This window comes from Schistocerca americana, chromosome 10 (assembly GCF_021461395.2).
Source record: "Schistocerca americana isolate TAMUIC-IGC-003095 chromosome 10, iqSchAmer2.1, whole genome shotgun sequence".
Lineage (NCBI taxonomy): Eukaryota > Metazoa > Arthropoda > Insecta > Orthoptera > Acrididae > Schistocerca > Schistocerca americana.
In genome coordinates, this window is record NC_060128.1 from 65,363,842 (window position 1) to 65,375,118 (window position 11,277).

At 44.4% G+C, this 11,277-nt stretch overlaps 1 protein-coding gene across 1 annotated transcript in view; it reads right to left on the bottom strand.

The window, feature by feature from the left end:
• Positions 1 to 3,773, bottom strand: part of LOC124552534 (venom allergen 3-like) — a 50,050-nt gene extending 46,277 nt beyond the window's left edge. The window contains exon 1 of the mRNA XM_047126850.1: positions 3,578 to 3,773. The gene's annotated coding sequence lies outside the window, so the exon portion shown is untranslated. The remainder of the gene's footprint in view (positions 1 to 3,577) is intronic.
• Positions 3,774 to 11,277: the final 7,504 nt, after the last annotated feature.

Genomic DNA, 11,277 nt, shown 5'->3' on the forward strand with positions numbered 1-11,277 from the left:
TGACAAAAATATCAGTGCGTCACAATTCGAATCGGTCAACTCATACCAATACCTACGTGTAGCACTTTGCAGAGATCACAGAGGCTCAGTCGTGGCCAAAGCAGGTGGTCTACTTCGGTTCCTTGCTGAGATCCGTTTGCAAATCAGACTGCTTCCAAATAGTCGTGCGACCCGTCCTAGAATATTGCTCAAGTGTGTCTGACTCGCGCCAAACAGTACTATCGGCAGGTACTGAACGTATAGACAGCACTAATAGTCGTAGGTCTCTTTGAGCCATGGAACAATGTCACAGAGATGCTGAAGGAATTGTACTGAGAGACCCTTGAAGAAGGACGCAAACTGCCCGAGAAACCGACCTTACAGTGTTTAGAAATTTAAATGATCACTCGAGGAATATAGTACAACCCCTACGCACCGCTCACATAGGGGTCGTGAAGATAAAATAGAATAATTACGGCGCGCACAGATGCATTCAAACAATAATTTCTCCCGCGGCCCGCTCCTGAATGAAACAGGAAGAAACTCTAATAACCGGTACATGGGACACACTCTCTGCCATGCATGTGACTATTGTTTGGAGGGTGTGGATATACAGGGTGATTCAATGATGTTAAAAACTTTCAGAGACGTTGGAGAAGCTAAATGTTTCAGTTTGATGGGACCCTGGTCCGGAAACGACGGAGTTAATAATCACGAGTGAAAATCGTTCTCACACATCTGGTAGTGGAATATATGACCCGGTACTGTTATTGCTAGGATTGTATGGTAGGCAACTTTCAGATCAAAACAAGACAAAAATGTCCAGTAAACATAGGCCCTAAACTGCCTGCCTTAGAAGTTGTCGGCACTTGTTCACCAGATAAGATGTGTTTCACAGCAGCGAAGTTGAATAAATGTTCATAGTTCTTAAGGTACGCATTTTAGAGCCGTGTTTACTGCACAATTTGTCTTGTTTTGGTCTACAGTACCACCTCTGAAAATTAACTACCGTACAAACTCAGCAGCAACAGTGCCGGTACATGTATTCTACTGGCAGGGGTATTACAAGGATTTTCGCTTATAACTTTCGACTAGGTCGTTTCCTCAATGTGATACATTTGCCCATCTCCGTCGTCCTTGAAAGTTTGCAGATTCATAACGTAATCGTCCTATAGATTCAGAAGAGAATATTGTATCGAAAGAGGGAAAAAAAACTTCGTCGTGGGGAAAAAAATCCACATGATTATATTAAAGGGAGAAACCAATAACAATAAATCACAGAAAAAAGTATTCGGTGGAGTGTATTCATACTATATTGAAATAAAAGGATAGTAAATTAAAGTGAAACCAGTTATATTGTATAAAACAAGGTCTAACAGCGGTGGGTAACAAAGATGACTTTCAATTTATTTGTGAGAAACTAAGGTTCTAAAGGCAGATCATTTAGTCTGTGAGTTACACGGCTACTACAATTTTAAGTATTATTAGGCTTTCTTGATTTCATGTTTTCATTGGTATCCTGAACCAAAGCTTTTGAGACTACTGTCTGTCTCATTAGATATATTGCCGGATTCTACAATAGAGTCAGGAAAAATACCACTAATAAACACTAACGCCAGATTCAATTATTGTGTGGTGTTGTTCACCCCAGTTTAGGCAATTATCATAACGAAACACGTAAGATAAGACAGCGAATCAGTCCTTTCGAGCCCGCATCTCGTGGTCGTGCGGTAGCGTTCTCGCTTCCCACGCCCGGGTTCCCAGGTTCGATTCCCGGCGGGATCAGGGATTTTCTCTGCCTCGTGATGGCTGGGTGTTGTGTGCTGTCCTTAGGTTAGTTAGGTTTAAGTAGTTCTAAGTTCTAGGGGACTGATGACCATAGATGTTAAGTCCCATAGTGCTCAGAGCCATTTTCAGTCCTTTCGATTACTGACAATATTTACGTTCCTTACGGTATGGACATATTGAGATCATTTTGCTATTTTTTGAAATCGTCGTCAAAGACTTTAGACAAACATTATATTAAAATACTTGTAAGCACGAACGCCGATTTGTTAACAAGGACGTGAGATAGCTGAAACAGTGAAATCTACTGTACCGCGAATAAACTTGGTATTCGAATGTCTTCAGGGTTATTAACGACTTTGAATTTGTATGCGTATGCTAAAGGTAAAGAAGAATGTCACTGTGTGTACGGAAGTATTCCAAGTTGTGGAACTTCTGTTAAGATTCTCTTTGATCTTTAATAGTGTGCCGCATAGATTCCCTGTCAGACATTTTGTCGGAATGTACAATGCAGTTAAGCAAAACTTCGCTGTACATATAAACACTAATGTCGGATTTCTATGATTTCCCTAAATCGCTTCAGGCAAATACCAAGATGGTTCCTTCTAAAGGGCAGGGCAGATTTCCCGTCCTATCCCGTCCTAAAGATGAGCTCGAAATTACGAAAAATAACTAAATCCTTAGCATCACTGCCAGTGTTTGTGTTCGGTACGAATATACAATCTGGAAGATTCATTTCACTGTCCATATGACTTATCGCCGAAGACTTCATTCAGATACCTCCATTAAAATCTTTCTAAGAACTTTCATCACTATTGTTATCAAGGGCGAGATACAACCTAATCAGTAAGACTTCTTTTTAATGAGAATAAGCATTGAAGCATAGTGTCCAACAGTGATCAGAATTCATGACGAATATAACCGTATACTGCAGATATTAGAGGTTAAACAAAAATCTTACGTCGCATATCGAAGCCATCTGAACTGTAAGAACTCTGTTGAGAATAGCTGCGATAGTAAATTTCCGCATAGAGAGATTCCCACCAGACGCGGTATTTTGTACGTTTCGCGAACATATGAGGCAATGTTCTGTGTCTTCAGAGACTACATTATTCTTAAAAATCAGATTCACCAAGACCGCATGTAATTCTTTCTATTGATCACCGGTTACGACAGATGTGTGCTGTCATCATTTCATCGTGTTTTGTAACACATGATCTTTACAAACATGCAAACCATGTTATTGTAAAATGACGCTACCCCAGTATGTGGCGTGAAAGTTTGTAAAGATCATAAACTTAAGTTAATAGCTCACAAGATCCGATGAGGACAGCAGAGATCTGTCGAAATTGGTAATCAATAAAAAGATTTACAAGCGATCTCGACGAAACTGGTTCTTAAGAATAATATAACAATTTAGATCAACCGCAACAATTGACACAATTCAGACATATGTAGTCTTGACTAATTGTAGTCTTAGACTAATTGTTATATTAGTCATGGTTTTTAACCAAGTATCTGAAGAAAATACCGAAAAATCAACGACTATATCACTGCAATCACTGTCAATATTTATAATCGGTACACATGTACAGCTTGATTGCTTGATTTCGCGACTTTTAGATACTTCCGTCACATTTTAATCTGGTACTTCTTTGAACGTTATATTGATGTGGTAACGAGGGCGGGAGATAGCGAAAATATTGATACTAATGTTATTGCGAATAAGCATAAAAGCTTGATGTTCACTGGCGATCAGAGTAACGACTCTGCCTGTATCTTGTGGATGCTAGAAACTAAACAAAATCCATACCTGGTGTACGGAAGCGTTCTGAATTGCTGCACTGCTTTCGAGAATCGCTGTGGCCGTCAATTGCCGGCTGGAGCGCTTTCCCGCGGGACGCCGTCGTAGATCGGGCGCGATCGGCTTTCTCCGGCGCTGTTCGGAATGTCAGCGGCGGCGACTGGTCCTCGGCGGATGTCGGGCGCGCGTTGTCGCGAAGTGGACGCTAACCTCTTAGGTGACGACTGCCGAGCGCCGCATCCACTTATATACCGCCACCGGCTGTCTCCCTCCCTCTCAAACACACACACGATCGCAGGACTGGACCCGCGGGTCACGTGATCCGGCGCGTCGGTGTGGCCGCACCATCATGGGCGATTTCGCCGCCGTGTACTGGCTTGCTGATTCGCCGCGGGCGCAAAACACACGACCCGACCGGCGCAAACACAAACGCCGTAGCTTTATACGCTGCCGCGGGCGGAGTAATGGTCGAGAACTCGGCGCGCAGGGCCGGCGGGAATATTTCGGAACAGCACGCAGCGCAACAACACTGACGAATCAGCTAATCACTGTTCGATCGTTACTCTTGTTTACGGCCGTGACTGCGCGGTAGCTTTGTCAACAACTCGTGAGACCTCCGTTTTTTGACCTAGTTTCGAACATCAACGCAGCGTCGACGTCGACATTATCTACACCTACGCTTCCACTGCACAACAGAGTGTGCTGCGCATAGCAGAGGGTGTTTTCTCGCAACATTAGGGACTAATGTTCTCTTGTCTGTTGTTGCGGTCTTCAGTCCGAAAGTAGGTCTGATGCAGCTCTCCGCAGTACTCTATCCTGAGCGATACTCCTTGTCCCCGCACAGCTGCTGCAACCAACATCCTTCTTGAATCTGCTTAGTGTATTTACTCGTGGCTTCCCTCTACGACACTTGCCCCCCACACTTCCCTCCAACACTAAATTGGTGATCCCTTGATGTCTTAGAATGTGTCCGATCAACCGATACTTTCTTCTAGTCAGGTTCTGTGACAAATTTCTTGTCTCCCCAATTCTCTTCAGTACCTCGACATTAGTTATGTGATCTACCCATCTAATCTTCAGCATTCTTTTGTAGCACCACATTGCCTGAACTTTTAATCGTCCACGTTTCACTTGCATACAAGGTTATAATCTAGACCAGGGGTTCCCAAAAAAATTTTCTCGCCCCCCCCCCCCCCCCCCATCGAGCTATCGAGCTTGATTGGTACCCTGTCATATCACAGTATCAAGTACCTAAAAGAGCCAAATTAATAGCCTTTTTATACCTTTTCTATTTTTGGTACTTAGAAAAAAACATTGACATATTCATTATTGAAAGATATAGAGTGGCCAAAACAAAAAAATCTGTTATCATACGAAATATATTTCATATATTTTTTATTCTAATAGCATCTTGCGGACCCCTCTGGCATAGCTCGCGGACCCCTGGGGGACCCCCTGTTGGGAACCACTGCTCTAGACAAATACGTCTTGAAATTACTTCCTAACACTTAAATCTATATATATGTGCTGTCTGTTCTTTTGGAGACCACATGTGTGTATATAGTTATGGCGAAGACAGCCAATGACCTCTTCAGTACGGATTCACACGAGGCTCGAACTGGAATAGGAGAAATGGTGCGAGTAATGAGGACAATGGGCAAGGGGCACTGTCTTACTAATGTGTGGATAAATTGAGCATTTGTGTCTGACGAGAGGCGTACTAGGGTAGTCCGTGCACTTGCGATGACCACTGTGTCCCGATGGCTGAGTGATCAGAAAATCTGTCTAGTAAGCAGGAGACTTGGTTTGGGATACTGGTCCGACACAAATTTCCAAGTTTCCCCATTGATTGTGTCCACTCATAACCAATCTCTGCAGTTCCTTTGTGACTTAGATCTATTTTTGACACACTACTGTCCATTAAAATTGCTACACCACGAAGATGACGTGCTACAGAAGCGAAATTTATCCGACAGGAAGAAGATGCAGTGATATGCAAATGTTTAGCTTTTCAGAGTATTCACACAAGGTTGGCGCCGGTGGCGACACCTACAACGTGCTGACATGAGGAAAGTTTCCAACCGATTTCTCATACACAAACAGCAATTGACCGGCGTTGCCTGGTGAAACGTTGTTGTGCTGCCTCGTGTAAGGAGGAGAAATGCGTACCATCACGTTTCCGACTTTGATAAAGGTCGGATTGTAGCCTTTCGCGAATGCGGTTTATCGTATCGCGACATTGCTGCTCGCGTTGGTCGAGATCCAATGACTCTTACCAGAATATGGAATCGGTGGGTTCAGGAGGGTAATACGGAACGCCGTGCCGGATCCCAACGGCCTCGTATCACTAGCAGTCGAGATGACAGGCATCTTATCCGCACGGCTGTAACGGATCGTGCAGCCACGTCTCGATCCCTGCGTCAACAGATGGGAACGTTTGCAAGACAAGAACCATCTGCATGAACAGTTCCACGACGTTTGCAGGAGCATGGACTATCATCTCGGAAACCATGGCTGCGGTTACCCTTGACACTGCACCACAGACAGGAGCGCCTGCGATGGTGTACTCGACGACGAACCTGGGTGCACGAATGACAAAACATCATTTTTTCGGATGAATCGATGTTATATTTACAGCATCATGATGGTCGCATCCGTGTTTGGCGACATCGCGGTGAACGCACATTGGAAGCGCGTATTCGTCATCGCCATACTGGCGTGTCACCTGGCGTGATGATATGGAATGCCATTGGTTACACGCCTCGGTCACCTCTTGTTCACATTGACGGCACTATGAACAATGGACGCTACATTTCAGATGTGTTACGACCAGTGGCTCTACCCTTCATTCGATCCCTGCGAAACCCTACATTTCAGCAGGATAATGCACGACCGCATGTTGCAGGTCCTGTACGGGCCTTTCTGGATACAGAAAATGTTCGACTGCTGCCCTGGCCAGCACATTCTCCAGATCTCTCACCAACTGAAAACGTCTGGTCAATGGTGGCCGAGCAACTGGCTCGTCACAATACGCCAGTCGCTGCTCTTGATGAACTGTGGTATCGTGTTGAAGCAGCATGGGCAGCTGTACCTGTACACGCCATCCAAGCTCTGTTTGACTCAATGCCCAGGCGTATCAAGGCCGTTATTACGGCCAGAGGTGGTTGTTCTGGGTACTGATTTCTCAGGATCTATGCACCCAAATTGCGTGAAAATGTAATCATATGTCAGTTCTAGTATAATGTATTTTTCCAATGAACACCCGTTCATCATCTGTATTTCTTCTTGGTGTTGTTAATGGAAGCCCGCGCATGGGGCGGTGATTCCCTAGTCCGGCTGCTGCTAGCCTACGACCAGTGGTCCGGGATGATATAGACCGTTGCACGGAGCCCTTTACTTGTTCTCGGATGGCAGGCACAGATGTGAAGGGAGTACGACGAAACAGGAATAGTGGTCAGCTATGGGCGACCGGAATCTTTACGACGAATATCCCTGCTCTCAAGTTCCAACGCAGACCAATATCGAGTCACTGTCCCATCCGATTGGTTCACAAATCCGGATACTGCACGATTCGGCCAGCTGGCCAAATGAGGACTCACAATGAGGCCCCTATCATGCTCTGTCAGGTACTGATGACGCTGTCCCACGCGAGTACGCGGAATCTCCGAGCTATTCACAATGATCATTCAACATCTGATAGTCGTCCACGCCCCTCCCAGGGCTAGTGGGAACACAAAAGACGTAGCTACGACACTGACGGCTGATGTACCTCTTGCAAAGAATTTACGTGCTCGCCGATGTTACGTTAACGTGAACCTGTTCCTTCTGGGTTCTTCGCTTTTTTTGTGCAAATAATGTAAATTTGTAGAGTAAGTTTTGTGCATTTCGAGGTTTCCTCATTAGTTCAGAACCGAATATTCTGTGTGAAGCTAAATCTTTCACTTCAACATTTATCTTGTACTAGGGTCACTCCGAAAGAAATGCACACTATTTTTGTAAAAATACAGTTTTCATTCTGCACGTGTGAAAGTTTTACAGTGTGTAGATACATCCTTACCGCTTGTTTTCAAACTTAGTTCAATCTGTTGCCGTGAGTGGCGCCGTCACAGCATGTCTTCAAGATGGCTGCTACACTTCACGTTCGTCAAAAGCAATGTGCTGTCATAGAATTCCTGTGCTGTGGAAACGAGACAGTGGGAAACATACACAAGAGGTTGCAAAAGGTGTATGGAGATGCTGCTGTCGATCGTAGTACAGTTAGTCGGGGGGCAGGCATGTTACGTGATGAAAGCGGGCACAGCTATATTGAGGATTGTCCTTGCAGCGGCAGGCCTCGTACTGCACACACTCCAGACAATGTGCAGAGAGTTAACGAGTTGGTGACTGCTGACAGACGCATCTCAGTGAACGAATTGTCACGCTACGTTGGGATAGGGGAAGGAAGTGTTTGCAGAATACTGAAAGTGTTGGCGTTAAAAAAGGTTTGTGCCAGGTGGGTTCCCAGGGTGTTGACAGTGGCTCACAAAGAAACAAGAAAAACGGTATGCAGCGAACTTTTGGAACACTACGAGAATGGTGGAGATGAATTTCTTGGAAGAATTGTGACAGGTGATGAAACATGGCTCCATCATTTTTCACCAGAGACGAAGAGGCAATCAATGGAGTGGCATCGTGGAAATTCACCCAAGAAAAAAAACTTCAAAACTACACCTTCTGCTGGAAAAGTTATGACTACGGTGTTTTTAGATTACGAAGGACTCTTGCTTGTGGACATCATGCCAAGTGGACCACCATAAATTCTGATGCATATGTGAAGACACTGAAGAAACTTCAAGCTCGACTGTTGTGTTCGACCACATCGGCAAAAGCACGATGTTTTGGTGTTGCACGACAGTGCACGGCCACATGTCAGTCAAAAAACCATGGAAGCTATACAAATCTCGGATGGACAACACTGAAACAGCCGCCTTACAGTTCTGACCTGGCTCCATGTGACTATCATCTCTTTGGGAAACTGAAAGACTCTCTTCGTGGAACAAGGTTTGAAGATGATGACTCCCATGTGCACGCTGCCAAAAAGTGGCTCGAACAGGTTGGTCCAGAATTTTACAGTGCGGGTATACAGGCGCTGGTTTCAAGATGGCGTAAGGCAGTTGAGAGGGATGGAAATTATGTGTATAAATGAAATATTGTTCCTAAAGGATGTATCTACACACTGTAAAACTTTCAAACATGGAGAATAAAAGATGGATTTAAAAAAAATAGTGTGCATTTCTTTTGGAGTGACCCTCGTATTAATAGTGAATCAAAGTGTAAGTTCAGCTTGTTTCGGTAAAGTGTACAACATATGGCGGAGAGATTGATTTTGATCTGAAGGAAACACGATGAGGCTATGGACACGAAGATGAGGAAAGTAAATCACCGTTCCATTCACGACAATCCAGACACTTTAATGTTGCCACCCGCCAAAAGCCGAATGACCGTCTTTTGCAGCGCGTACCGCTGTGAGACGTACAGGAAGAGTTCAAATGGTTCCAATGGCTCTGAGCACTACGGCACTTAACATCTAAGGTCATCAGTCCCCTAGAACTTAGAACTACTGAAAGCTAACTAACCTAAGGACGTCACACACATCCATGCCCGAGGCAGGATTCGAACCTGCGACCGCAGCGGTGGCGCGGTTCCAGACTGAAGCGCCTAGAACCGCACGGCCACTGCGGGCGGCGCAGGAAGAGTGGCAGTGCGGTTCTGGAAGGTACCGACGGGGTTCCGTAGATTCTCTATTGGGTTTGAATCCGGTGAGTTTGGTTAACTCGTTATAACGATATGTTTACGTAATGTGTATACGTAAACATACAGTTATAAATGTCCCCTTTCGTAGTCGCTGATTATAACAATATGTTTACTTTTGTGCTGTAACATATAGCTATAATCAGTGGTGGAAATATATTTGCGAACGCCGACCGTGTGCGGCTGTCTCTTGTTGGGTCGTCTGATCAGTCGGAAGTTGCACTGCAGAGAAGCGTAAATGCCTATTCAAAATATAATTATTTTTGGATAGCTCAACATGAATTTCCTAAGGGACCGTAGTTTATCATGCATTTACCAGTAGAATAGGCCGCGGAGAAAATATTTCGCCGCATGCAACCTCCGGTCGATTTCGACGAAAGAATTCGTGACTGTGAACACTCTATTTGGCAGAAAAAAAATTAAGTAACTTCATGAAGGAGTGAGACATAGTCCATACACCAGTTCCATTTAACTCTGAATTTATGGCAATTAATGGATGAACTTACACTGCAATGAAGGATTTAACATGGATGCCGTTTTGACTGGCACTTCTCTTCTCGTAATGAAAATAATTCCTTTGACGTTCTCACATACGCGTCGCACAATAAATCTACTGCTATGCAGTATTACACTTTTAGTATTGCACTTTTACTTTACACTAAAACAATATTATTTGTAACAATAACAATACGACGGCAAGACGTGCACGTCCGACATAAACTACAAGAGACAAGAGAAGAAAAAAATCAGTAACTCTTAATATCTCCGACATCAAAAGAATGTGTAAAAGTGTTCTTCTTCTGTCCGTTTTTCGCGCCGCAGTTTTCAAAGTCAGTAACTCACAGCATCTCTGACGGCGCTTCGACAATAAACAAGTTACGTCACAGGTGGTTCACCTTTTACATTCTCACAACATTATTTGCTAACTGTAGCTGTTGCCGAGCGACTGCTCGATTAGTATATGATTTAAAATGATAAGGCAATCACATAATGTTGCATCGTCCTGGTGTTCTTCGAACCACGCACATACTGTGCGAGCTATATGACACGCTGCATTGTCTCGCTCGTAGATGACATCATACCGAGGAAAATCAAACTGGATGTAGGGATGGATATGGTCCTCAACGATAGATGTCAGCCGTGCGCGGCTCGCGTTCGTGCTGTTTATTGTTTGACAGCTTGTCTTGGCTGTGCCGCCGTCTCGTTTCTTATTCCATTTACTGGCGTCACTAAGTTGCTGGTTTGCTTGCTCGTGAGTGGCAGCAGCAGCGCTTATCGATAAGTGCACTGTAGTACTATCTCTGGAGCGACCGCGAGTATTTCCGCGTCGTGGTCTGTCGGCAGTTCAGTCGGGACGCAGCGCCAGTGAGGTCCGGACAGCGAGGGCTCGCCCATCGCTGGCGACACCGACTCAGAGGAAGGCCTCGGCGCTTGTTGGTGACGTCACGTCAGCTAGGCACGGCGAACGACAGGTCTGTTGCGGGCACAAACCCCTGGGCGTGCTTATCACTATAAATCTCTTATTTTTGGAGAAAATGTTTGGTGTTGTTTTGGATTCTGCAATTTTATTGAGATGAAAGTTTTTCTTACTATCGTAAAGCTACAAATGAAGATCATAGTTCTGTATTACTGAATCCTGTCGAAACAAACGTAGATCAATATGAGTTCGTCCTTTGCCCCATTGCAAGCTTCGGAAATTATACATTCAAGTAACTATATTTACTTGATCCATTTTGCTATCGAAACTTACCCCAACCCCCTTACAATGAACTCGTTTCTTTTATCTATTTTCGTTTGACATCGTCACTGGAAACGCGAACTAATTTACATGTGTAAAAATCCAACTGTTGCCAGTCATTAGAATACAGTCGTTTTCAACGAAAGGAATTCTAAACAGGAAATAAATAGCTTGATACATC